The following is a 26,661-nucleotide window of genomic DNA, read 5'->3' as shown; positions in this document are numbered from 1 at the left end:
CTGATGTGGCTGCTGGAAATGAAACTCAAAGAGCAGCAAGGGATTTTAACCGCTGTGTCACTTCTCCAGCCCTGTGCTGGATTATCTTAAAGCCAATACCAGCCCCCCCCCCTCCCTGCACGCTCAGGACAGGGTTTCTCTGTAACAGTTCTGGCTGTTCTGGAACTCGCTTGGTAGACCAGCCTGGCCTTGAACTCACAGAGATCCACCGGCCTCTGCCTCCTGAGTACTGGGATTAAAGGTGTGCTCTACCACTGTATGGCTTTTCTTTTCTTTCCTTTTTTTTTTTTCATCTGTGATAGATAAACACCTAAAAAAAAGAAAATCAAAACACAATTCCATGATTCCATCTAAAAAGCTTGACTTTAATCCCAACACTTGGGAGGCAGAGGCAGACTGATCTCCGTGGGTGTTAGGCCAGTGTGGACTACACAGTGAGTTTCAGGCCAGCAGAGCTACTTAGTGAGATGAGAGAGAGCCTAGCTCAGAAAGCAAAGCAAAGAGGCAGCACAAAGCCCTAAACCACTCAAACTCAAAACAAAAACCAACCCCTACATCTAAAAAGCTTTCTTTAATGTTATCAGATATTTAGGATTCATATTTGTCTAGTTTCTAGTTGCTTTCTTCTTAAGTCTTGTTGTTATTCAAATTGGCCTCTGAGTAACATTTATATTGATTGCTGTGGCCTTTTTTTTTTTTTTTTTTTTGAGACAAGGTTTCTCTGTGTATTCCTGGCTATCCTGGAACTTACTCTGTAGACCAGGCTGGCCTCAAACCCGGAGCGATCTGCCTGCCTCTGCCTCGCAACTGCTGGGATTAAAGGTGTGCGCCACCATGCCTGGATGGCCTTGGAATATTTTAATATGTGGCTTATTTCTTTTTTCTTCAGTTTGTTTGTTGGAACTCCTTTGTTCTATGGCAATTTCTGTCTCTTCTATTTTCTTGATTGCATCAATGCCTGTGGCAATGGTTTAGTATGTTTGTGTCTTTTGCTTTCCTATAAAGAGTGGCAGAGACTTAGTAAGATTCAAGGTTGGTTTGTGGGGGGGGAGTGTGTGTGTGTGTGTGTGTGTGTGTGTGTCTGTGTCTGTGTGTGTCTGTGTGTTAGAGTCCTTCATTCTTGCATTTATTTTTTATTGCTTCTCATTAGGAGATACTGTAGTAGGGCTAGTGATGTGGTTTGTCCCCAAGCCTGATGACCTGAGTTCAGTGCCTGGGATCTATTTGGTGGGAGTTTTCCTTTGCCCCTCACACATGGACTGTGGTATGTGCAGTCACACAACACAGCACCTATGCACAAATCATTGTGAAAACAAAAGATGATCTTGTGGCTGGCTGTCTTTGGGATGAGGATGGATCAGGGATTCAACCAGATATTTGAGAATTTCCATCAGGCTTTTACTTGATGGTTTTTAGCAGCCATGGATAGATTACTAATTGCCTGGATACATTATGTGATTACATTACTTTCATGTGTATTTTTCACTCAAGTAATTTAAATTACGGAACTGAGAGCCCTTCATCCTGACATTATGTATTTGTGAAAAAGGGAATTTTACATTTCATCAGAGCACTGCTATTTTTATAGCCATTAATTGGCAGAAATCCTCTAATATTATCAAGTTTATGGTATATTTAAATATCTCCAGCCATTCCCGTGATGTCTTTTAGAGTGTATTATTAAACCAGGATTCCACAAAGGAGCGCCTCCCTCATTTAGACATGCCTTTGCCATCTAGTATCTTTAGTTTGCAGTAGTTTAGCCCCCCTCTAGTTCATTACCTCTTCATGACGGGGACTTGTTAGAAAGATGTGATGTCATCCAACCTCTTCTAAAACTTCCTTTTTCTGAATTGGTTTTATTGTTTTTATGTTGTATTTAAGTCATTCTTCTATAGCCTATATTTTTGTCAAGTAAAAGTCTATCTGAAGAATTGATTGAATTCAGAATAAACATTTTAGTAGAGTGTTTAATAACCAGACACAGTGCATCATAGTAGGAGCCGTGCCAATCCTTATTAACAAAGCTAGGATTGATTTAGGTGATGATAGATTTTCCCATTGTGAAATCATGTTTTTCCTTTTGATATCAGTGTGTCATCTGGGAAGAGTGAAATTTTGGCAATACATAAGTGGTCTAGTTCTTTATCCAACTTCTACCTAATATAGTACTCTTTGGTAGTTTTTTTCTTCTTTTTTAATCAGAATCATATCTTACTGGAATTAGCAAAAGGTTATAACACAGAATTTTTAAAAAATGAGTCAAAATACACAAGCTTACTGTCTTGATCATTTTTAAGCATGTAGTTCAGTATTACGTTTTTTTTTTTTTTGTTGTTTTTTTTTGGTGATGTGCTCGTGTTCACAGCACTGAAACTGTGCATCCTGACATGGTATTTAAATGCTTTTAACCAAAGATTTATTTTGTGTGCGAGTGTTCTGCCTGCATGTATGTAAGTGTGAGTGTTCTGCCTGCTTGTATGTAAGTGCGCCCACCTTGTGTCTGTGGTGAGTGCAGGTCAGAAGATGTCAGATCCCCTGGCACTGGAGTTACAGGTGGTTCTGAGCTGCTGTTGTGGCACTGGGAACTGAACCCCAGTCCTGTGCAAGAGACACAAGTGCTGCTCTTCAACTGAGCCAACTCTCGAGCTTTCTTTTATCAGTGTGGGTTCCTTGGTTAATATAAAATAGTTTTAAAATGTGAAATGCAGGATAAATACTTCGTTTACCACAGTTCAGAAGAAAGCTTAATAGTTATGCTTGTTTCTTTTCTTTTTCTTTTTTCCTTCTGTGTTAACAGAAAAAAGTTTTGGTCCTTAAATATCCCCAACTGCCCACGTATAAAGATTTGGTCTACAGCCTGTGGCATGTGGGGAGGAGAGTGAGTGGTCAGGATGTGGGACCTGGTGGAAGCAAGTTAGGTTATGGAGGGCTTGCACTTGAAGGTGTTTTGGGATCTCATCTTCTTCTCTCTTTGCTTCCTGGCTGCCAGGAGGTAAGCAGCTCTGCTCTACCTTGCTCTTCCCACCATGATGTGTTCCACTGCCATAAGCCTTAGAATGATGGTGCCAACTCGCCGTGGGCTGAAACTTTAGAAACTGAGCCGAAATAAACCTTCGGTCCTTACAGGTAGATTTGTCTAAGGATATTTGTCACAGCAGTGGAAGGCTAACGGAAGCAGTGTTTTTCTTTTTTGAGTATCTTCACTGATATAAGAGTTTTTGTATGTTCAATGGATTTCAAGGAGTTACACTCACATTTTTTTGTTCTTCTTAAACCTGACTCAGGGGCTTGCTACTTGCTGGATTACAGGTTGCACCACCATGCTTGGCCAGTCATTCTTTTTGTTCGAGGTTCGCATTTCCTCAGTCCTTTCAAACTGGCTCTGTCTCTAACTTAATCCCATCAAGTTTTGAAAACAAGGAGTTTATTTCAAGTCAATAAGTTTATTTATTTATTTTTTGAGAATAGCATCAAATCCCCATTAGCTGTAACACAAAATGATGTGTAATACAAAGAAAATGCTGTGAAATGGAATGAGAGCTTAGTGCCTGACACTAATTCATTAGCATTTAAGAACTGGAGTGAAAGGCCAGTTCCAAGGCCCCTCTGTATGGTTTGTGATCTCTTTACACTTCAAATGTTGTTTTGCTATTCAATCATTATTGGAACAGAAGAGCTCAAGAGTTTGTGCATTGTTAGATTTTTGATGTAGACATGGTTAGAATTTGTTCCCTATCCCATTAGCTTGCCAGGCCATGGGTTCCATTTGGAGACGTGAGAGTTGCAGCATCCTCCAGAGTTACAGCCCCATCCTCAGAGGATTTGCATGCTCACCTCTGCCTCTCTTTCCATCCTAAAGCGTAGCTAAGCACTGTGCCTGGACACTAGCCTTGTCATGCTGGATGAATAGACTGCTGAGAGTTTCCTGCAGACAGCTCTGTTTCCTCTGATTTGAGTAAACAGGTCGCGTTAGGAGCTGAAATGTGTAAGTGAGCTTATGAGGGACTGATCAGGAATTGAATAAAGTCTTCATGGGCGCATCATGTTTCCAAAGCTCTGGGAAAACAGGATCTGCCTTGTAAGACACGCGCTAGCTTGTGAACGCCCCCTTCTGTAGTGCACATTGCGTTCATCGTGGAAGCAGCAGTCCTTTTAGTTTGGTAAGCTTTCTTTTTCAGAGTAAGTCGTCTAGTTTGTCCTTGTTCTCACCATGGTCGCCATCACGGCTCTCTTGTTGAGTATTAAATGGGAACCTCCACCTTCTAAATACTTTGAACATGTCCTGCATGTTGGGCAGCAGTAAGATAATACAGCTGCATACCACACTAACACAAACCAAATGGGATACTTTGAAAAGCCAGTTCTTCTCCAGAATAGAAAGTACTCTAGTGGAATCCTGTGTGTATTCTCCAGTGTGTTAAGTTTTAGAGTAAATTAAAAAACCCATACTATATTCTACCTTTTAGTTAGAAATACTCATCTTTATGCCTTTAAGTTATGACAGCTTTGTAAAATATAACATTATTTTTGTAACTGTAAAGACCCAGCACTTAAAAAATACCTAAAATTGCACCAACTGCAGAAACTGAATACTGTCATTTCTAGCAGATAAAGATCTTCTATGACTATTCCAGATGTGACAGCAGCTAGAATAATCTGAATACTTGGTTATTTCTTTCACATTCATAGTATTAATGAATTGTGAATAAGTACAATTTAAGTTTGTGCAGGATTGCCTTTATAAGAACACTTTCTTTCTTACATGTAAATACAAGTGTATGTAGGTTGAATGGCAGTTATTTTGTACATCACCATACAATGGATTTAAGCCATTTTACAGAGAATATTTATGATAAAATTTCTTAGATAAAAATCAGTTAGGGTCAGGTAAATTAATAATTAAAGGAAAGTATCCAAATGAGGATATACCACATACAGCTATGACTGTGAGCCAGCATATATTTTGTAGATATTCTGTTTATGTATATATTTGTTTTGTTATTTTTATAAAAAAAACTTTTTCAGAATATTCGATTATTCTTGATGTTAACTATTATTCTTTGGAAATTTTTGGTAACAGTTATTGAAAGCATTTGCTCTCTTAAGTCCTGAAATTTTCTTGTGTGTGTGTGTGTGTGTGTGTGTGTATACAGGTACACATGGATGTGTATGCACGTGTCTCTGGAGGCCTTGGGTGTTGTTCCTTAACTATTGTCTACTTATTTATTTATTTATTTATTTTTGGAAACGAGACAAGCTCTCTCACTGTCCTGGAAGGTTAGACAGGCTGACCAGCAAGCCTCAGAAAATCTAGGGTTTTTACCTCCTCTGTGCTGAGATTGTAAGTGAACACCACGGCTGGCTTTTTTCCTTTGAAGATGTAGGTTCTGGGGATTGAACTCAGCTCATTATCATCATCATCATCATCATCATCATCATCATCATCATCATCATCATTAAGGCTGGAGGCTCATTAATCTCAGCAGTCCAGGTGCTGGGGCCTTGAGGCCAGCCTGAACTATAGTGTGAGACCTGTTATAAAAAAGATTAGTAGTTGAGACTTTCTAAGTTCTATTCCTTGAATGATTTTTATGGGTAAAGCCACCCCCACCTCTGGTTCTGGTGAAAGTGAGTAGTCTCTCATTCCTACAAAAAGGTTTGATACTGCTGTCTCTTTTATCACTCCCGGATTTTAACAGCATCTATCAGATTTGATTTTAAAATGCCAAGTGTGCCCGCGTTCCCAGTTACCGGCTTCTTCCAGAGCAGCAGCCGTACTGTGCATGTCCCCAGTGACTGGCATGTGGTGAAACACTCTCTCGGTGTTTATGGCAAGAATGAAAACTAGTAAATGAAACAAGTTGTAATGAAGGTCAGATTTTTGTTACGGTGTGAATATAAAATGTCCCCTGCAGGTTTGTGAGTCAAACGAATACTTGGCCTCCAGCTGGAGGTACAGTTTTGAGAAGTGATGGAAACTTAGGAAATGGGGCTCAGTTGGAGGGTAGGTCACTGGGATACACTGTTGAAGCCTACTGCCTCGTCTATTCCTTCTCTGATTCCTGGGTACCGTGATGTGAGCTCCTTGTCGGGCATGCTTTCCTAGCCATAGTGGATCAAACCTCAGAAGCTGAGCTGTGTTTTGTTTGTGTGGTGTTTGTCACGATGATGAAAAGTCCAACATGTACTGTTAATTTTATTTCCTTGCTAGGAATAAGTGAATACGTGAAGTGACTTGGATGGTCCTTTCACTGTGTGGAAACTTTTGAGTGCTGGTGGCAGTGTGGATTGACTTGTCATTGAATTGGAGTCAGGTTCTTAAGTGGGGAAGTGGAGCTGAGTAGGTACTTTTTCTACTCAGTACTGACTTAGCCATACCTACCTCTTTCCTGTCAGTCCATGAAAAGGTGGCCTTCTTTAGCCTTTCCTTTGGTTCATCTCACTGGCACCCCAGAGTCCTCTCCTATCACTTCTGGCCTAATCAGATGTCATATTAGTTGATTGCAGCTTGTTAGTGTTTCCTGCCTGCTTTGCTTCTCAGTGGTCCTCAGTCCTGGAGATGTTAGAGTCACCTGGGAATTTTAAAGAAAAGAAGTATCAGAGTCTAGGATTAGAGGATAGTAGACTGGCAAGACAGGAAAGCTTTGTGAAGAAAGTGAGATCTAAGGGCTTTCCCAAGAGAATGAATCTATTTACTCTAAACACTTGGGTCAAGAACTCGGATACTTAAAAGTCCTCTCTACGGATCCCATTTCCCATGCCACACTCGGCATCATTGAGTCCCACCTCTTAGTCCTTTGTTTATCCCCACTCCTTAGTCTCCATTTTCCAGTTCACTCTGCTCACTTTGACGTTCCTTCATGTCATGTTTTTTGAGATGCTCTTCATGTTTGATGATGTCACATTCCCACTGAAGAGCTGTTGAGCACCCCCTTTGGAGAGAATGGGAGAGAATTCAAAGCTAACAGTTGCCATCCTCTCTCCTTACTCACTGGATGTCCTGCTCCAGCCATAGGACTTTCCATGGCTCTGGACAGCTAGGGTTTTTAGATTTGAAGACATTCTGTAAGCAGTATCTTTTTATTTTATTTGAATTAATTAATTAGGTTTTTTTGAGACAGGGTGTCTGTATGTAATAACCCTGCCCTGGAACCTGCTCTGTACACCAGGCTGGCCTTGAACTCACAGAGATCCACCTGCCTCTGCCTCCCAAGTGCTGGAATTAGAGGAGTGTGCCACTATCACCCAACTTTTTTATTTTATTTTTAAAAAGATTTATTTTTATTTTTAATTACTTGTACATGTGTGGATCTTTGTGGGTATGTGTTCTGTATGGGTATGTGCATGTACCCTTGAGTCCACAGGAGGTTATTAGATTCCCCTGGAGCTGGAGTTGGAAGTGGCTGTGAACCACCAGATTGGGAGCTGGGAATTGAACTTGTGTTCTCGGGAAGACCAGCAAATGCTCTTAGCTGCTGAGCTATCTCTCCAGCCTCGACTGTAAGCTATGTTTTAATTTCTCTTTTATGTAGTTCTCATACCAATTACAGAATTTTGAGCTGTAGAATTATGGCCATTCTTTAACAATCTTTTAACTTATAAATGGAAAACAAAATGTTGAAATTTTAAATGATTTCAAAGAGCCCTCCACCTATGTCAAAGAAAAGTAGCCCCAGACCCAGTTTATAGCTAATGTCTCTGTTCATTTTTCATATGGTTTCTTTCTTTTAAGATGTAGATGGCATTCTCCATTTCTCTCATACCTTCTGCATTCATTCTCTTCAGCATCGGCTCTAGTGTATGTAGCACCAAATTTTAATGACATTTACTGTACTGTGATAGCATCATACTTTTTGTTGCAGTGGTAATGAACAAAGCTGTCTTTAAGAGCTTCCTTTGTGGCTGGTCACCCCATTGTTCCTTAATGGAAGGCACTGTTACTCACATTTTAGAAATAAGAAAACAAAGGTCTATAGAGATAAAGTCTTAAAATACCAAGCTTAGATTTGAATGTAGATCTTTAGAGGCAGGCACATTTAGCTTTTTTTAATTGCTTACATCCTGGTGTCTTGGCTCTTGATAACAGTGCCTAGGTCACTGGTGGGCCTATTTTAGCACCTTTCACTGAAGAGCTCAGGACATATTTTCTTCCTCATTGGAAGGATGTCTGACTCGGATCACATTTTGAGTGTCAAACATTGTGGAGTGGTGGAGGCAGCAGAGGGTGAGAAATGGAGTGCCAGTCTAGCACCACATTAGAGACAACCTCCAGGAGACATGCATCTCACTGGAGGAGATGAGCAGCATGGTTTTTGTGCTTGAAACAAGTTCGTTACCTGGAGAGTTTGTGGTAGCATCCCAGAGGCACAGTGCTGTGTCTGGCCTTGTTCGCTGTTGCGTCTGGTGTGTCCTTAGTTCAGTGGTACTGAGACTAATGGGTAGCTCTGTAGAAGGATGCTTTCTTCAGCCGCATTTTCAACTTGTCTGCTATACTGAGGGCTTCCAACTGGGTGCCTGCTGGGCAAGTGCCTTCTGGGCTGGTGTGGGTTAAGTGGACAGTGTGTGTCTGTTGTAGTCATGCAGTTAGGTGTAAAGAATCTTTTGTCTCTTTTGCTTGTTGGGAAGGAGAAACCAAAACCCTTAAGCTGGTTAAGCATATTGATTTCCTGGATTTTTTTCTTTTTAAGGATTTGTGTTCAGTTTTCTTTGTTCCTCCGAAATAACTCATAGAATATTGTGCCAGTCTTAAGTCTTTAGTGATTAGGAGTGTGAGAATGCACTTAGGAGATTCAAGAGCACATTTGGAGGGTGGTCTTAGAAGTATAATTTTCAAGATATTCGAATAGCCATTTTGAAATAAATGCTGTGTATAGCTTAAGAGTGAGGATAAGTGATATGTTCTCGCTAAACTAAGTGTTTGGAGAACAGAGACGTGGGCTATTCTCACCCTTATGTCATCGTTAACTAGGTGATGGCCTTGGGAAAATGAGGTGAACTCGCTTCATTCTCAACTTTTAGTGGGTCGGATTTTGTTATCCTTGAGCTTACCTTCCAGTGTGTGCTGGTATCAGATACCACATTCACAGTTTATTTGTGATGGAAATGCAGCCATTCCCCGCTGTCGGGGAGACAGGTCTCTAGTTCAGAATGTTTCTGGAAACTGGGTTGCTGACTTGTCGCTCATCATGTTTAGAGATTTCCCCCTCCCCCAAAGACAGGGTTTCTCTGTGTGGCTGTTCTTGGCTGTCCTGGAACTTGCTCTTATAGACCAGGCTGGCCTCAAACTCTCAGAGATCCACCTGCCTCTGCCTCCTGAGTGGTGGGATTAAAGGCATGGGCTAACACCAGGGGTGTTAAAACATTAGGGAATATTTTAACTACCATAAACACTTTCTTTTCTGTTTTCAGAAAGACAGCTGTTTGTGGTGGTATTCTAATTGTACTGAAATGTGATTTTGATTGTATGTTAATAAATAAAGTTACCCCGGGGTCAGAGCTATTAGAGCCATAGCAAGAGTGTGGTGGTGGTGGTGGTGGTGGTGGCGGCGGCGGCGGCGGCGGCGGCGGCGGCGGCGGCGGCGGCGGCAGCAGCAGCAGCAGCAGCAGCGGCACACACCTTTAATCCCATAGATCTCTGTGTGTTCAGGGATACAACCAGCATTGGAGACATATGCCTTTAAGACCTGGGGGGCTGTACATACAGACAGTGATGAGGCAGTCACGTGTTTGGGTTTACAACCAATGGGAAGGCAGAACAAAATACTATAAAAAGACGGACAGACAGGATATAGCTCTCTTTTGGGAAGCTGGGACACCGCAGGAGGAAGGGTGAGATTTTAGCTCTGAGCTCTGACCTCTCGGCTTTCTCTTTTACATTGGTTCTGTGTTTCTTATTTAATAAGACTGTTGGTTACATCAACATCTGGCGCCCAACGTGGGGCTTGAACCCACGACCCTGAGATTAAGAGTCTTATGCTCTACCGACTGAACCATCTCCAGACCGGTTTTTATTTTTCATTTTGAGACAGTAGTCTCACTGATAAGCTGACATAAGCTGGTATTGAACTTACTCTGTAGTTCAGGCTGGCCTTGAACTCGCAACTCTCATGCCTCAGTTGTCAGAGTATTTGGAGTACAAGTCTGTGCTCCTGGGACCAACCTGAACTGTATTTTAATATTCTTTACTATGCTTTATAAACTTTTTTATTTTATTTTCTTGAGACAGGGTCTTGTCATGGGCCTCCTGCTTCAGCCTTTTATGTGTTGTGATTATGGGCATGTGACAACATGCCTGGACGTTTTCTGTATGTATTTATCTTAGAGCCTTTGGAATCCCTAGGCAGAGGATCTCAATTTGTTGATGATTTGAATACTAGGCAGTTTTATTTGAGTACAAATAGATTTTTAAATAGTGACCTTAGTGGAGTTGTTAAATAAATGTTTGGGTTAAGAATAGCTCAATAGTGAGGTAAGTGCTGGGGAAATTGCCTATTTAGAAATGGAGTGTGTGCTGGCTACTTTGTATCAACCTGACACAAACTATTGTCACCTGGGAAGAGGGGACCTCTTCCGAGGAATTTCCTCCATCAGACCAGTCCTTGGGCCTACCTGTGGGGCATTTTCTTGATTGGTGGTTGATGTGGAGGATCTAGCCCACTGTGAGTGATGCCCTCCCTAGGCAGGTAGTCCTGGTTTTTATGAGAAAGCAAGCTGAGCAAACTGAAGAGCAAGCCAATAAGCAGCACTCCTCCACAGTCCCTGCTTCAGGTCCTGCCTCCAGGTTCCTGTCCTGAGTTCCTGCCTTAGCTTTCTTTGATGATGGTCTGTAAACTGTAAGGTGGAGGGACGCTTTCCTTTCCAGGTCGGTTTTGGTCATGGTGGTTATCACAACAGAAAGCAAACTAAGACGGTGCATGTTAAAGAGATACATTTTGAGGATCTGAAATGTGTGGGGAAGGCTGCACATGGTAGTTGATCTTATTGCCATCTGAAGGAAAGGATATGTAAACGTGGTTGTTACTAACTTCCTGCTTTCTGAAGATGTAGCAGACTATCAGCCACGTCCTAGTCATTTAGTCAGTTGAGAAATAACTTTCAGAAAGCCTATTGATAAAATTGAGGTGGTTTATGGAGTGCCTGTGTAAGCCCTTAATTTAAACATTTTAGATTTGAAGGTCAGAGAGGCTGTTTTGAGAACAGGAGGTATAGACTTCAGGGAAGGCCATGGCATACATGGCTGGGACTGGACTGTCATCTGGTTAAATGGGGTGGCGGGGGTGGGGTGGGGAGGGTGGGAAGGGTGGGGCGGGAAGGGGGCAGACCCTGTAGGTTATATGCAGGTTGTATAGCCTTTGCTTCTTCTCTTGCTTTTGAGTTGGTCACTCTGCTTCATTGGATCTCCAGCTTCCCATAGTGGCTGTAGGTCTAGAAACCTCAAGTCTTGGAAGGAAGCAGTTAGCAGTAGGTCACTTTTCTTAGCAAAGCCCCGAACCTTTTATTACTATAGTTAACAGGAAGCAAAAGGCTCCAAACAGTTATACCTGAGTGCCTGGGTCTTTGTGGATGACTGCTCTTGTCGTCCTCATCAAGACATTCCGGGTGTGGCTGTGAGGGTTTCATGGGAAAACAACAGCAGCCCCCGAAAACCAGAGTCCAACCTTCTGATTTGATTGATGGATACATCACTCAACCATCAGATCTTGGCTTAGACTTTGACATCTTGTGGCACCGATGACTGTGGACTACTAAAGGTCACTTTTCTGCTGTTTGGTAGCCGTTAACTGTCACTGGAATGCTTACGCAGTTGCTTTCTAATTTGGCAGGTGTCTCTAAATTTCCAAAGTAAATGTATAAGTCTAATTCATTCTGTGGCATTTGAATCCTATTCAGAGCCCTGTGGAGGGAAAGTGGACTTTTAGTTTCTGTAATTTGGCAGTTTTTAAACTAGAGCAGTAAGAACTCAATCTTTCATTCATGCTTTAAAGATTCACTTCCATAGAATCAGACTGCAAAATGTAAATTTAACCTTTGCTAGACTGACTGATGTATTATTTACCCATATGATTCGTCAGAATTGGACCAGTTGAGTTTACTTTAGTTGATCGTTCATAAATTCTTAAGTGGGATGGGGAATGCCATTTTTGATTTTTTTAAAAACAAAACAAACACTAAACTTTTATGTTTAATCTTAAGCTGAATAAAAGTCTTCTCATTTTGCTAGATGTGAAAGGAGGAAATTAATGAAAATGTCTTGTGTTTTCAGAATTTTGGAAACAAGGAAGAGGTATTAGGGAGGGAAATGCAGTGTTAAGTATTGGTTTTCTGTTGGGATCAGCAATGTGTTGAACTGATTGGGAGATGAGAGGTTGAAATGTTTGCTAACCAAGCCCTAAAATATATCAAATTCAGACATTACATACTGAGAAATATTGCTTTAAGTAGTTATTTGCAGCAATTGAGTCATAAGTTTAATTGGAGGAGGTCAGTGATGAAACAAATATATAATGTGTAGTTATTTATAGTTACTGGTGTACCCTAAGTGGCATCCCATAGAACTAGTCTGTATTAGCATATAGTTAGGTAATCTGTTATATGTAATTTGGGATATGATTCAGAGCACTTAGACGTTTTCTTACAAATATGAGACATAAAGATTTATGAGAGACATATTTAAGCATTATAGCACATTACTGTTTAAAGTCTGAACCTGTTTAATGGTTTGGTTATGAATTTGTATTAACATTTTCCCCTTTAAAATATTGAACCAGTTAGAATCGGCTTTTAATGAAGTGTGGTATGTCCCGAGCATAAAGACAGTGGAGTGTTTTTACTTTATTGCTTTAGTTCTTGGGGGTAAAGTCCTCACACCACAGTGTGACCTAATCCATTAGTGACCAAGGCAGCACCCAACCAGGTAGTCTCAGAAGGAACAAAACTGCTTTGTGTGCCATGTCATGAAAGGTCTGTTTGGGGTACCTCCCAGATTTAAGTAGGTATTAATTCTTAGAAGGTGTCGGCAATTCTGATATTTAGGTGATTGGTAGTGTTAATTGGTTTTCCATGGTCTTTTTGTACTGTAGAGCAGTAATGAAGGGCAAATGTACTTCATGAATTACACCTGCTCCTCTTGTTAGTGTCTACTTCTAAACTGTTGTAGTGCTAGCCTTTCTACGGCCAGTCTGCTGATGCCCCTTTCTTTATGTCAGATCTTTTGAAAGGATCTTGGCAGTTGTCAAATATACCATATGTGATGTATGTGAATTTTGAGTAGGCACTTACATTGAAGTTATGAAGAAAAAAGTTCACTTTGTTTTCCTTAGAAGTATTTTTAATCGTGGAAGTTTTTTAATAAGTTGTTTAAAATTAGTTACCAGAAAAATGTTAATTGACTTTGGAATATTGTAAGAAAGACTCATGGCAACTTGAGTCAGTTTTAAATGATTTATAAACTTTTTTGGAGATGTCAAACTCAAACTATAAAAATTTTAACATTTAGATTAATAGTTCAATACACTTGTTGAATGAACAAATCATTTTTTCCATTAGTAAATTGTTTTTACAATTTTGGAATAAGGCATTACTGGTTTTTAGCATACTTATCTAAGGAGTTGCAGAATATAGTATTTATAAACTGTTATAATGGTATAGTCATAATTGTTTGGAATGTTTTTCTGATGTGACTTGGGAAGGTTTGGTCACTGTTGGGCCTTATAGCTGAGTAACGGTATGTGCTCCTCTTGATTACACTACATTTTATTCAAAAAGAGAAGTAGGCTGCTCTCCCTAAATATTAGGCTGCAGTAAACACCAGAGCAAGAACATAAAGCCATACAGGAATTTAATGTCTAACTTTTTAGAGTTGGTCCTAATGCTGTCACCGTTTGGCTTACGGAGTGATTGGTAATCATTGGCTCTCTTCAGTATTGGCCTTGAATCTTTTTGGAAAACATTTGAATCATTGTAGGCTTGTGAAGTAATGGTTAGTTGTTTGGCTTCCTAGGCAACGGCCTGCTGAGACCCAGTCAGTTGTGTTCCATGGGGAACTAAACAGGTATATAGGGACATGGCCCTACGGAGAGAAAGCTTGTGGCCTGTCATCCTTTGTTGGATTACAATCCGTACTTGTGTATGAGTGATGAACCCTAAGCATGAGACTAAATTGTAGCCTTCCTATCATGATCAGTGTATTTAAGATTTGCAGTCAGTCATTATATCTAATGATTCCGACTTGCAGGTAGTGGGGAAAATAAGCCTTGAATCAGCTGGAAATCCAACTGTGAATAGACAGAAAACAACGTGATTAGCGTTTTTACCTGCATAGCCTCCTACATAGTGGGTGTTGGCGCGAGGGACATGGAACGCTATAACTAAGCTATTTGTAAAGTTAGAGTACCCAGTGTGATAGATGAAGATTCGGAGGGAGTAACTTAGGGCCTATATGTAAGGGGTATTGAGGTTCTAAAGGAATACAAGGGTGGGGGCTGGGAAGGGTCAGTGAGGAGAGCTGAAAAGGGTAGGAAAGAAGGAGGTTCTGCTGCCCAGTGAGTCTTTGAGAGCCTAAGCAGCCCCAAGTTAGAACACAGCCAGCGTGACTCAGTGCCTGTCTTATGCCTGCATGGGGTTGTCTGCTGATTATAACTGCTGAACTGCTGAGGCCACGGATACGATGTTGAAGTTCTAGAACATTTTGTAAATGTGTTTTCATCTGTGGTGAGTCCCGTTCTGGCTGTCAGTTTAGTTCTGTTTATAGGAATTTTGTTTTTTCCCACAAGCAGGAGTAAGGCACACTTTGTTTATATGGCAGACTCACTCCTCCGTACATGATGTGAGTTTTAGAAGCAGTGTGTGCTGGTATACCTGCAGTGGGTTTTATGGAAAAGACCCAGGCATGAGTTTTCTCACCAAGGACAGCACAAGAACTATGGGCTGAGCTTAGGCTTACCCTCAGAAGTCTTTTCTTCCTGTTTTTTCCCCAGGACTTGATGTGGTCTCTTCAGGAGTTTTGTTTCCCCTTCTGCTTTCTTCAGACAGTTTCACTAGATAGCCTAGGTGAGCCTGGACTCCACTATGTAGACCAAGTGGGCATTGTTATTCAGGAGTGCATAACTTTGTGTGGTGTTCGGATTTATATTTGGTTTCAGTTTTTTTCTTCCCTCTCAAGTTAAGTGCTTTACTAAGCATTTTCAGGATGAATTTAGGATGAACTTGTCAGATCTGGGAGTATACCCAGATGAATTGGCTATCCTCTGTATCGATGCTGTGGACAACACTAGAGAGAATCAGATGCGCAGAAGTTACACATCTGCTGAATTCATTGTCATCAGTCCTTTGGAATCATTCATAAACAGGATTATAAAATTACATGGATTTTACAGGAAAATTATAACAGAAAAGATGAGTAAGTGAGGAGGAAGAGGAGGAGGGCAGGAGGGGAACAGAAGAAAAAGAAGAAAACACCCACTTTCTGTACCAACTACAGCAGAGCAGCGTGGGACCCGCAGTTTTCTTCTCGGGGAAGTTCTCCAGCACTAGCTACTGTAAATTGTGGAGCCACTGGCAGCAACACAGAAAACTGCCCCTTTTGTCTTTCCAGTACACAAATGTAGACGGTATCTACTGGAAGCCATCTTCAAGAAAGTGCTGGCCCTCTGAAAGCCAAATGTTCCTAGTTTGCTTTCCAGGTACATGACGGGAACTCAGTGCTTTTGCTGTAAATAAAGGAAGCCGGACTGGGGTTCTTAATAAACAAGGCACAGAAAGAAGCATGCACAGCACCCTAACTTCCGGGTGTAAAGACGGATGTAAACACAGTGCATTTGGAACTAACTCCATCTCGCTGCTTCACCGCATTGCTTGTCATGGTTAGCTGTGGACTTTTAATGTAGCTACAATAAATGTTAACTGGATTTAGGGTAAAAGGAGGCTGAGATTTTGCCAATAAGTGATTTATCTTACTGCCCAGAAAACATCTTTTAATGTGAGAGATTGAAAAATGTAACAGTGGAAAAGAGTCCCTAATTGTCCATTTAGCTCAAATCTGAAGTACATTTTTCCCAGGCTGAAGTTTTCCAACATGGGCCAGAAAACCCATGTGTTTGAAAATTGAACTTAGTGCTTTGTTTTCTTAGGCCAGACCTCTGCATGACCTTGGGCAGTTGCTCTTCAGTTACTCACTTGAAAGTAGATGTGGAAGAATATGGGCAGTCAGATGAAGAATTGTATGTTTGGCTGTTTTTAGTGATTTTTTTTTTTTCCAACTGTGCTGGTGTAGACCAGCACACAGAAGGATTTAGAGCCAGCGGAGTAAGTCCACCGCAGGGTGATTCCTCTTTTCCACGTGCACTTTTTCGTAAACACAGACAGTATAGAGGCTGCTAAGCTAGGAAACAGTAGGGTAAAGTCACCTGCTGTTCATGAGAGCCTGACTTAGTGTCAGTAGGCAGGCTGTGAGTTCACATAGAATTATCCTTTGCTCCGCTGTGAAGTGTAGCTGTTAAAATTAGAACAATTGCCTAAAATGCCAGAACAGTCTCTTCACCTGCTTGCTGTCTATTTTTCTTGGAGTTTCTAGTTGGAAGTTTTTATGGTATGCTTTCCTTATGTGTCATTCATATATATATATGTATATATAAATGTATATCTAATTTTTTTTTATAATTGAAAGTTTCCTTGACAAGGAGTTTTGAATGTCAGCCTAACTTAATTCACACCTATATTGAACTTTGAAAGTTTTTTTGATTGTCCTTTATTAGATCGAGAGCCCCATGTTTCAGGCTAGGGCTGTAGTTCAGTTGGTAGAGTGCTTGCCTAGTATGCTTGAAACCCTGGCCTCACTATCCAGGGTAGCATAAAACTGGGCGTGGCAATGCTTGTCTTGTAAGCCCAGTGCTTGGAAGGTGGAGGCAGGAGGATCAGGAGTTAAGATTGTCATTGGCTACATAGCTCAAGGTCAGTCTAAAAAAAAAAAAAAGGTACAGTGGATCTTGTATAACCAAATCAGTTACTTAATTGTGTGTGTGTGTGTACATTTGATTGTATGCACTTTTGGAGAAGCTGTCTTTGTGTTATTGTTGGGAGTGGTTTGCAGTTATAAGTCATCTTTGGACATAGAAGACATTGCTTGGATGATACTGTTTTTCTCTGAGTCATAAATTTTGTTCACAGACTGCATTTGGGCCCTTGATTCAGTCCTATTGAACTTTATTTTTTAGTGTTTTTTACTATTTTGGCTTCCTTTCCTTTTTAATAAATAATTAGTCTGTGAAATTGTAAGCCAAATGGGGAACAAAGGAATTCCTGGGTTTCAAGGGGGAGTCTTTAATTTTCTATTAAAGAGGCAATGTGGGCTTTATTTTTAGAAATTAAATATTTTAAAGCTCGTGAGTAATTTACCACCTCCTACTTTCACCTCTCCTTAAATAAATGGAGGGATCTGTAAGTTGTTTGTGTCTTGGGATAAAAAGCTGACAAGGACCTTCAGTTTCATCTTGTGACTTGTCTAAATGCCTTTATATGATTGTAGCAAAGCTTGAGATCAAAATAGAAGGTACAGTGTGTAGGTTGCCTGACTTTAAAAAAAAGTCCACTCCACTTATTTTAATAATATAAAACATTACAGATTGAGAATAGTGGGGCTCTAAGGATAATTAAGTACAGGAAATGGCTTCACATACTGCCTATCACATACTTGATGATTTGTAGAAAATAGAAACAGCTGTGATTCCAAATGCCCCATAAATTTCAAATGTTGGCATAGCACACTTTTGAGCTGATTCAATAAAGAACTTTGCCCATATGTCTTTGGTGACTTGCTTTCAATTTTCTTCACAAAATGCAAAATATTTGGGGCACTCATTGCTAAATGAAAAGTTGTGTACATTTGGCTTCACAAAGCACAGTACCCTTGGGAGAAGTGTTCTCTTGGAAATTGACTACATTTTTGTGGGAGAATGGATGAAAAGGGCAGTTTCTTGTGTGGCTGCCAAAGGGTCTGAACAATTTGTCGTAGCTTGTGGCTAGAAAACAGCCATGAGGCAAGCCAGCAAGTCCAGACTGCCTTTGGGAGAAAACGCTCTCCCTACTCAGTTAGTAGACCTTTTACAGGATTTATTTTATAAAGGGAATTTTTAATCTCAATGACTAGAAATGATGCCTTGACTGATTTTAGACAGAAATCTGGAGAAATATTTGTTTTAGCCAAAGTGGAAAGCGATGCAATATTAAAAGTGACATTTCTATTTTGTTTTTACTCTACTATTATGTATCAGAGATAATCCATTTTTTTCCCCATATGTGAGGGTAAAATCCTGGCATGCATGTTATAGGAATAGGTTTTGTCTTTTTTCCCCCCAGTTAACTCATTAGAACTACCTCGTCCACAAGTTCCCTTATTAAGTATGTTTCATTCTGCATTAGAATCACATATAAAACATGTATTGGAACTTGCCACCTGCTTGTACTTAGTGTAGCAAGCACAGTGCTGATGTCTTTACGTTGGCTGTGTCGCCTCAATGGCTCCTGATGAGGGAAGAGGGTGTCTTGTAGCTAACAGTGGTTGGAGATGGGATGTGGAACCCATCTGAATGGTTCTAATTATTTCAGGTAGTTGCTATTCCAGAAACTCATCTTTTAGATTGAGAATCTTGTAAGGATTATTCTTGTAGGATGTGCTTGGACATGTGGAGGGGTAGTCTTGGGTCAGTTAGTGTTTCACCAAGTTCTGACTTAGGTTAGCTGTTGCTATACCTGTATGCATTGAACATTTCTTAAACTTTTCTGGTCTGAAGGGGCAGGCACGTCAGTCACAGTGTTACTTAAAAGCTCTGATGTTGCTGTACTTTCTTGACCTTTCAGCATTATTCTTTGTTGAGGGCATCTAAGCTTTTTAAACACTTAAGGTAGAGAAGTAGCTGGTTACAGCAAACTTTTTCTCTTAATGTTTTGTGATATTTAGTAATATTGTTTTTCATAATCGTATTCCTGCTAAGCAGTCTTTCGCTCTTATTCTAGCACAGTGGTTTTCAGCCCCACTGGAGGGCAATCTGTTGGTATGCGGGGCAGAGAGGCTGCCTTCTGTAACAGGAAGGGCTGCTCCTTGTAGCAAAATGTTAAAACTGTAGAGGTTGAGCAACCCAGGTCTAGCAAGCAGTTTTCTCATAACAAAATGGTCCAGTTCTGGGCACATTTGTTTCTTGTTTTGGAGGTGGAGGAAGAGGCTATCTATTTATTTGCTTGCCCAGCTCTAAGCCAAATGACTCAAGTTGACCTTGTGTTGGATTCTCTCTTACCTGTTTCCTATCTTCAACTGATACCTTTACCTATCACGCATGTGTTCTGTTAATAGAAATTGATCCTTTTTGGTGTTTTATTATCACCTTGGGTGTTTTGTAGCCTAACATTCATGATTTTTGTCATGTTTAAAAAGATGAAGTGGGCAGTCAATAGTTATGAATTTTTTCTTTTCTTTTTGAGATTACGATCCCATCAATTCTACCTTCCCTTTCCCTCAAACCCTCCCGTATAAACAACCCTTGTGCTAGCTTTCATGTTCACGACCCTTTTTCATTAATTGTTGTGAATTGCATGTATTTATAGGTATATACTTTGATATTCCTAAATATAACCTGCTCAGCCTGTATAGTGTTACTCAGAGCCGCCCATTTGGTACTGGATAGCTCAACAGTGCGCTCTTCCCTGGGGGAGACGATTTTGGCCACTCCCACTTACCATTCCTTAGTTGCCTTAGTTCTTTGTGTAGGGTTGAGGACTCCTGGGCTTTCCCTTGTCCATTTTGGCATGTCTGTTGTTGTTCTTGTTCAGGTGATGTTTAGGCAGCCATGTTGGTGAGCCTTTATGGATGTAGCTTCTGACATTGCTAGGAGACACGATCTCACTGTAAACTCCCTGATCCTCTGGTTCTTCAAATCTTTCTGACACCCATCTGCATGCAGTGTTCCCTGAACTTGGGTGTAGGACTTGTTTTCTACATGTATCCATAGCGACAGGGCTCCACAGTGTTGCAGTTTAGTTGGTTGTGGCTTTTGTAATGGCCTCTGCCTGTTGTGATGCGAAGTTTCCTTGATGAGTTAACTTTTTAACTTCTGTCTTTCCTTGCTCCCTTCTTACTCTAGTTACGGCCTCTGTTTTGGCCTGCTCTTCTTTCTACTGTTGTACTTTTGTTGCTTTCCACGGTTCTCTTTTAGGTAGATACTTCTCACAATGGATTGAAATCCTGGACGACCCCCTCCCCTCCCCCTCCCCCATCTTTCCCTCTGTCAGGAAGAACTGGGTCTCGAGGGGACAGAACTAGCCCTTGAGGTCCTGTGCAGATGGACTCACGGAGCTTGTGCAGCCCTGAGTTCTGAGCTGGCCTGTTTCTCGTCACTCTGGGTGGGTGTACCTCCTCAGCCTTCACTTGTACTGTCTTGAATTTCCGAGAGACGACTTCATTTCTCTTCAGGGTTTAGTCTCCTATGTGTATTAATGTTACCGGTTAGAGGAAATAGCAAGCATGCGTGTTATTTCGATTCTATTTTGAAGTTACGGGAAAGCATTTATCAGACCTTGGGATTCCAATGAGAGATAATTGTGGGAAGATTGTTCCTTTCATTGAGAGGCCCACTAGTAGGGCCGTGCCCTTATCACTTGTGGCCATGCTATTGGTCTTGACTCTTGCAAATTGACCACGCCTGATTGCACAGTGTTTGCATGGTTAGACAGATTGTCCTTGGACAATAAACCGTTATGCCCGGAGTGATTGGAGAAGCAAGGCATGGTTGCACACCGACAGCTTTGGAAGAGAATTACGGTAAATATTACATTTTTACTGTGGAGGAGAAGACAGAACCACTTTTGAGAGTAAAAGATTCCCTTTTGCTAAGCAGGCATACGTCGTTGAACTTGATAGCATTAGAATTCCGCCTTCTACTGATGAGCACATCTTCCTTTTCCCCTTACCGGCTATCCTCCTCTTCTCTCCTCAAGTGTCCGGCTTTGTTTTTGGTAGTCCAATTTGCTAAACAGAATATTAGGTTTTCTCCATTGAAGGACAGCTGTGTTTGATTTTTGGCTGAGAACAAAAGAGCATCTAGTTTCCATTCTCTAATTGTATGTATTTGGAGGTTCTAACATTTTTCTTCTGTACATATACAGATGGAAAACTGATATCTATGATTGTGGAAATGTGTATTGACTAAAAAACTTAGTAGAATTTTTGGGATTATTAAAGGTCCTCTTAAGGTTTGTAACTGTTGGATAGATTTTATTTTTATTTTATTTTTCTTTGAGACAGATTCTCCCTTTGTAGCTCAGGCTGGCCTTGAACTCATGACAGTCCAGTCTCAGCCTCCTGAGTGCTGAGACTAATGTATGAATTACCATGCCTGAAAACTGAGGTTGAGAAATGTTACTACGATGGCTTAAAAAGTTAGTAAGAAACACATTTTTCATTCTTTGAGAATTTCATACATGAATACAAGTGGGTTTTGTTAAACTAGCTGGGTGCGAGCAGCCCTAAAGCGGGGTGCAGGAAGAGTGGGCGAAGGAGTTGACTGGTGACTTCAGGGATCCAGGCTGCTTCAGGGGGAAGGGTAGGGACATAGGCTCCTTATGGTCAAGTAAGTGTTGGAATTTGTGATGATGAGGTTGTGAGTTGAAAAGATAGATGATAATTAGAAGTTGAGGTTGTGGTAAGGTTGTAGGTGTTAGACTGGGCCTTGAAGAGAGTTATTTGAGAGGGTCATGAGCGGCATTTAAGAGGGAAACAATAAATAATGTGAGCTTCACATCACGTGTGAGAAACTTAGATGAGTGAGGGAGAGGAGGGAAGGGGAGACCTTTTGTGACCGAGTCTGTCGGACGGCAGTGGCATTTGTTGAGGAGCAAGGTGGGGGCTGGACTTGCTGGACTGTCCAGGTTTAGACTTGATCAGAGTTATACAAGGTCATTCATTCGAAAACACAATTTCCTTTAAAACTGGGGTATTCGCTATGTTTTTGTGAGTTGCGTAGGCAGTAAATATTACTGGGTCACAGTTGGAAAAACTTGGAAGGTGAGGTGTGACTATGGGAATGGAAAATGGAGATGGTGAGAAGAACCAGATGAGTGGAGGTTTGATTTCTGAGTAGGAACACATGGTTGTCCTGAGCTTTGGAGAAAGAGCAAGAGTGTGGGTAGTGAATAAACGGTGTTTACATTTAAGATACTTTGCATGGTGAGGTTTGGGGTTCAGTTCAACCTCTCTGGAAACACCATCGCAGACATACAGACATACCCAGAGGTGTCTCGGGTAATTTAAATCCAGTTGAATTGACGATGAAAATAAACAATTAGAGAGACGTATGTATTTCCTTAGTCTCCTTTAACAGATTGAGGCTCATATCCTATGTGTTCACCAAGGTGCTACCTAACAACCCCTTACTGTCTGGTTTTGGTGAGATGAGGATTAAGGATATGCATAAGTTTTGTGTGTGTGTGTGTGTGTGTCTGTGTGTGTGTGTGTGTGTGTGTGTGTGTGTGTGTGTGTTTAATACTCAAAGGTCCCCAAATTAGTTTTTAGACTCAGGAACTGCCTGTAGACAGGAATGCAGAAACCACGCCTTTTCAGACCTGCCACCCAATAAAAAGAGCTGTGAAGCGTTGGTCCTCCTAAGATTATCTTGACAGGGGTTGATGCCATGTTCTACAAAAAGTTTAAAACTGCCAAGTTGGAAGCGCAGGGCTTCCCAGGCCCGGTGCAGTCCGTAACCATGAGGTAGGTCCTCTGGGGCTTGGAGAGGAGCCCGCCCACATGTTCAGCAGCACTGGGTGGGCTTGAGAGTCAAGCTGCAGCTGCGCTCTGGAGATGGTCAGAGCCATGGCTCAGAGTGACATCATCTCCACAGGTGCCAGCTTGTTCCTCCTCCCTCTGTGGTCGGTCCTTGTTTGAAAGAAAAAGAAAGAGCAAGCAGTGTGTTTAAGAACTACTGTGAGACGTTGTGTGGAATCCAGTTCTGGGTGTGTACGGGGTAGTGAGAGGACAATACAGTGGCTTTTGGAAACTTCACAGTGTCAGAAACCCCAGTTTTAGGTACTCAAGTTCAGCCACTTGCAAGAGGGTTTGTGAGGAGAGGTGGAGGTCTTCTAGGATTTCAGACTTTTTTTTTAAATAATATTTTAACTTTATTTTATGTGCATTGGTGTGAGGGTGTCAGATCTCATGGAACTGGAGTTACAGACAGTTGTGAGCTGCCTTGTGGGCACTGGGAATTGAACCTGGGTCTCCTGGAATAGCAGCCAGTATTCTTAATCACGGAGCCATCTCTCCAGCCGGATTTCAGACTCTTAAGAGAAAAGAAACCAGGAAAACAAAGTTGAAGGTTTCTTCCCCTTACCTGATGATTGTTTTTTTTTTTTTTTGAGAACTCTTGATTTCCAGCCTGTTTTGTAAAGGTTGAAGAAGTTTGTTAAATGTCAAGCTTGGATTAAAGAGATTGGATCTATTTACTAGAGAATCCACATGTGTATCAGATAGACCTTGTAATGCAAGGATTGTAAATAATAGGCCAGTCTTATTCTTACCTTCAGATGTAATCACTCTTAATAACATGTGCTCTGCAGTCGTAGCTTATGGAATAAACACTCTAAAATACAGAGTTGTGTACATTTAATGAAGTGGGGTCTCAAACTGTGTGTTTGGTTTTTGATATCTTTCTTCACTCTTAGTGTATAGCTTGTCATGCCAGATTCTTTTAAAAAAATCATACACTTTTGGAATTAAGGCATGCTTTAGTCATGAGTAATTCTCTTCCTTTTGTAGATTAAGAAGGTAGACTAAAGTTAAATAACTCGCTCCTGACTCCTGTCATTTTCAGAGCTGGGTTTACAGTCAGCCCCACGTAGTCAGTATGCTTTTTCCCACATACTACAGCGTTCTGGTTTGCTTCATTGTACATGAGAATTTGTGAAGTATTTATGTGTTCTAGAATAAATTAGAGATCATCGACCTACCTCAGAGAGTTCAATCCATCTGACTATAAATTTGTGTATGAAAACTTGAGACCACCCAAACACAAGTATTCAGGAATTTGGCCCAAGTGATTGGGACAAGTTTGAGAAACATTATGATATGGTTGGTTTGTTGCTCTTTTGAGTTATTTGATACAGACTTGAAAGGAGATGGAGTTAAAATGTGGTTCCCCTTTAGCATGTGAGTACTGGAAGTTTTTCTTCTCAACCCTGTTAAAGCCTGTAAGTCCCTTGAAAGCTTTGTGTGCACTGGGATTACAGGTGAAGACTCTGCACTGTTACTTTCCTCTCCCGGTTATTTTCCCTTCCCCTCCCCCTGCCCTCCCCCCAGTGTGGGTACTGGGGATCCACTCAGGGCCTGGCACAGAAGCCCGTTACTGACAGCCATCTCCCCAGCACATTCTAGAGCTTTTCCAAAAGATTTTGATAAGTAATTCATATCTCACTTATGTTTTACTACGGAATATATTTGCCCTTATTTTGCCGAATTCCTAAAAGAGTTTGTAGCTTTCTAATTCTTTCGGCAGTTGTTCACACATAGTCTTACGGCATTTATTCTGCTCTTACCTTGAAATTTGACCCATAACTGTTACCACACACGGTTTTGTTGTCCTTAAGAACAAGGATGTTCTCTTGTACTCTTTTTCTCTTTATTCCTCTCCCTTCTTCTTAGCAGAGGACCTCACAGGTCCACAGTCACCTTTCCATGGCTTATTAAAGATGTTCTGAGCGCTTTGGGAGCACATGAGGAAACATGGTCTCGTGGGTTTATAGTCATGCCGGCCTTGCTCATCTAAGGAGCATCTCTGTGGAATAAACCAGTCTGGCATGTTTGGCACACGCTATGGTTTCAAACTCCCTGATGTCTCTGAACTCAGTGTAAATCTGAAGGAACTATATATGAGCTGAGTGACATGGTCAGATGTGAAGGAATATCTGAAAATAGATGGAGAAGCTTCCAGTTGCTTGCTTTGGTCTTGGAGCCAGTATCACGGTGGCCTGGAACTCAGGTGGCGAAGACTAGCTTGATCCTGGGCTGTCATCAGGCCTCGGCCTCCTGAGTACTGTCCTGCAGGAAGGAGCCATCGGGCATGGCTGGCATTCTCTCAGAGATTGCAGAGAGACGGGGAGGGTGGAGATGCTCGCTTCTGAAACTCTTCAGCAGTAGGGAGTGAGGAAGGGGAGTCGCCGCCTCCATTTGTAGGTGGGGAGAGAAAGGAGCAGAAAGAGATGGAAAGCTAGGCAAGTCAGCCAGATACTGAGGTGGAGTCTAAGTCCAAATGTCACTTGGCAAAGTTGATATTTTTTTTTCCCCCCACAAGATTTAAAAAGTGATTGGGATGGGTGGTGAAACTCTACAGCTTAAGTATTAGAGAAATAGAACAGAAATTGGCCAAGTGGCGAGATAGGCTAGGAAAAAACAACTAAAAAGAATTATTTTTCCCTCTGGCAGCACTCTATGCTTCTTATAATGTACTTCAGTTACCCCGTTTCTCTTGAGAAATGAGTTTTTGCTTCTTTTCTTTTTTTCTTTTTGCTTACAAATTCATTATATTTATGTGATAATAGATGTGTATGTCCTGTAAGCTAAAAGTTTTTTTTTTTTTCCAGTGTAACATAAAAGAATCTTCCTTTGAATTGACTGTGACACCCACACATTGCTTCTTGTTAGAGTAGATATTGGAGCCATCCATACCCCACTTGTTCACCATGAGGTGTCAGGACGTGTAGAAGGTTTGACAGATTCCATAAGCAGCTCTGTCACGTCATGGCTAGGGCCATTTGTGTGATGTGTGTATAAGCATGCATGTATGCTCTCTTCCAAAAAAAGGGAAAGAAGAGTTTTGATGTTTTTTGTGCAAAATGCTTATTCTGTTGCTAGGGTGATCTCGTCTCTTGACTAGCTTTTGCTTATTATTACTACTATTACTACTATTATAATTATTTTATTATTATTTTTTATGTCTCTTGGTGTTTTGCCTGCATACATGCCTGTGTGAGGGTGTTGGATTTCCTGGAACTGGAGTTACAATTGTAAGCGGCCATGTGGGTGCTGGGAATTGAACCCTGGTCCTCTGGAAGAGCAGTTAGTGCTCTTAACTGAGCCATCTATCCAGCCCTCAATTCATTATATTTAATAGTTGTACATACTCTCTAAGACAGTTGGAAGTATTTTCTGACTGGCTGGAAAAAAGGTAAGATAATTTAGGAGTTAATTTTGTGGGAAAAAATACTGCTTCTTAGGTCATATAATTCAGGAATTAATTTTGTGATTGGGAAGAAACACCACTGCTTCTTGGGTAAGAGAACTCAGGAGTTAACTTTGTGACTGGGAAGAAACTGCCCCTTAGAGCAGTTGGTGTTTACCTTTGGGTCCTAGCATCAGTAGCATTATTTCCTGACCTGGAGCTGGGCCACCTCTGACTTAAGCGCTAGGACTGAATTGTGTCAGCACTGCTACTTAAGGGGTTTATCCTAATCCAGGCGTCCTTGGAGTGTGCGGTGCTAGTGAGCAAGGTGGTAGCAGTGATTGCAGACCTGGACGGCAGGCGTGGGTCCTGAGAGCTCTTTCTACTCCATTGCTGGTAAATGTGAGTTGTGTTCTCCCCGGGAGGCCGTGTTTTGATGGCTTGGTGGGTAGTAGCATTTGTTTGG

At 41.2% G+C, this 26,661-nt stretch overlaps 1 protein-coding gene and 1 long non-coding RNA gene across 45 annotated transcripts in view; one reads left to right on the top strand and one right to left on the bottom strand.

Moving 5' to 3' along the window:
* Epb41l2 (erythrocyte membrane protein band 4.1 like 2) overlaps positions 1–26,661 on the top strand; it is a 175,533-nt gene that overhangs the window by 28,051 nt on the left and 120,821 nt on the right. For 3 of the 44 annotated variants that reach the window (XM_076552611.1, XM_076552603.1, XM_076552591.1), the window contains exon 1: positions 11,572–11,753. The exons of 40 other annotated variants lie outside the window; for them this stretch is intronic. The gene's annotated coding sequence lies outside the window, so the exon portion shown is untranslated. Of the gene's footprint in view, positions 1–11,561; positions 11,754–26,661 lie in introns of those variants that run through there. One more of the 44 variants, XM_076552613.1, reaches the window with a different exon arrangement.
* On the bottom strand, positions 5,215–11,681 carry LOC121823168 (uncharacterized). The gene is made up of 3 exons (XR_013045024.1): positions 11,544–11,681; positions 6,386–6,575; positions 5,215–5,535 (listed from the first exon to the last, which is right to left on the bottom strand). It is a non-coding gene; the product is annotated as an uncharacterized LOC121823168 (long non-coding RNA).

This window comes from Peromyscus maniculatus, chromosome 16, assembly GCF_049852395.1.
Source record: "Peromyscus maniculatus bairdii isolate BWxNUB_F1_BW_parent chromosome 16, HU_Pman_BW_mat_3.1, whole genome shotgun sequence".
In the NCBI taxonomy this organism is placed as follows: Eukaryota; Metazoa; Chordata; class Mammalia; order Rodentia; family Cricetidae; genus Peromyscus; species Peromyscus maniculatus.
The sequence above is the reverse complement of the archived record's forward strand: the minus strand, read 5'-3'. Positions and strand labels throughout refer to the sequence as shown.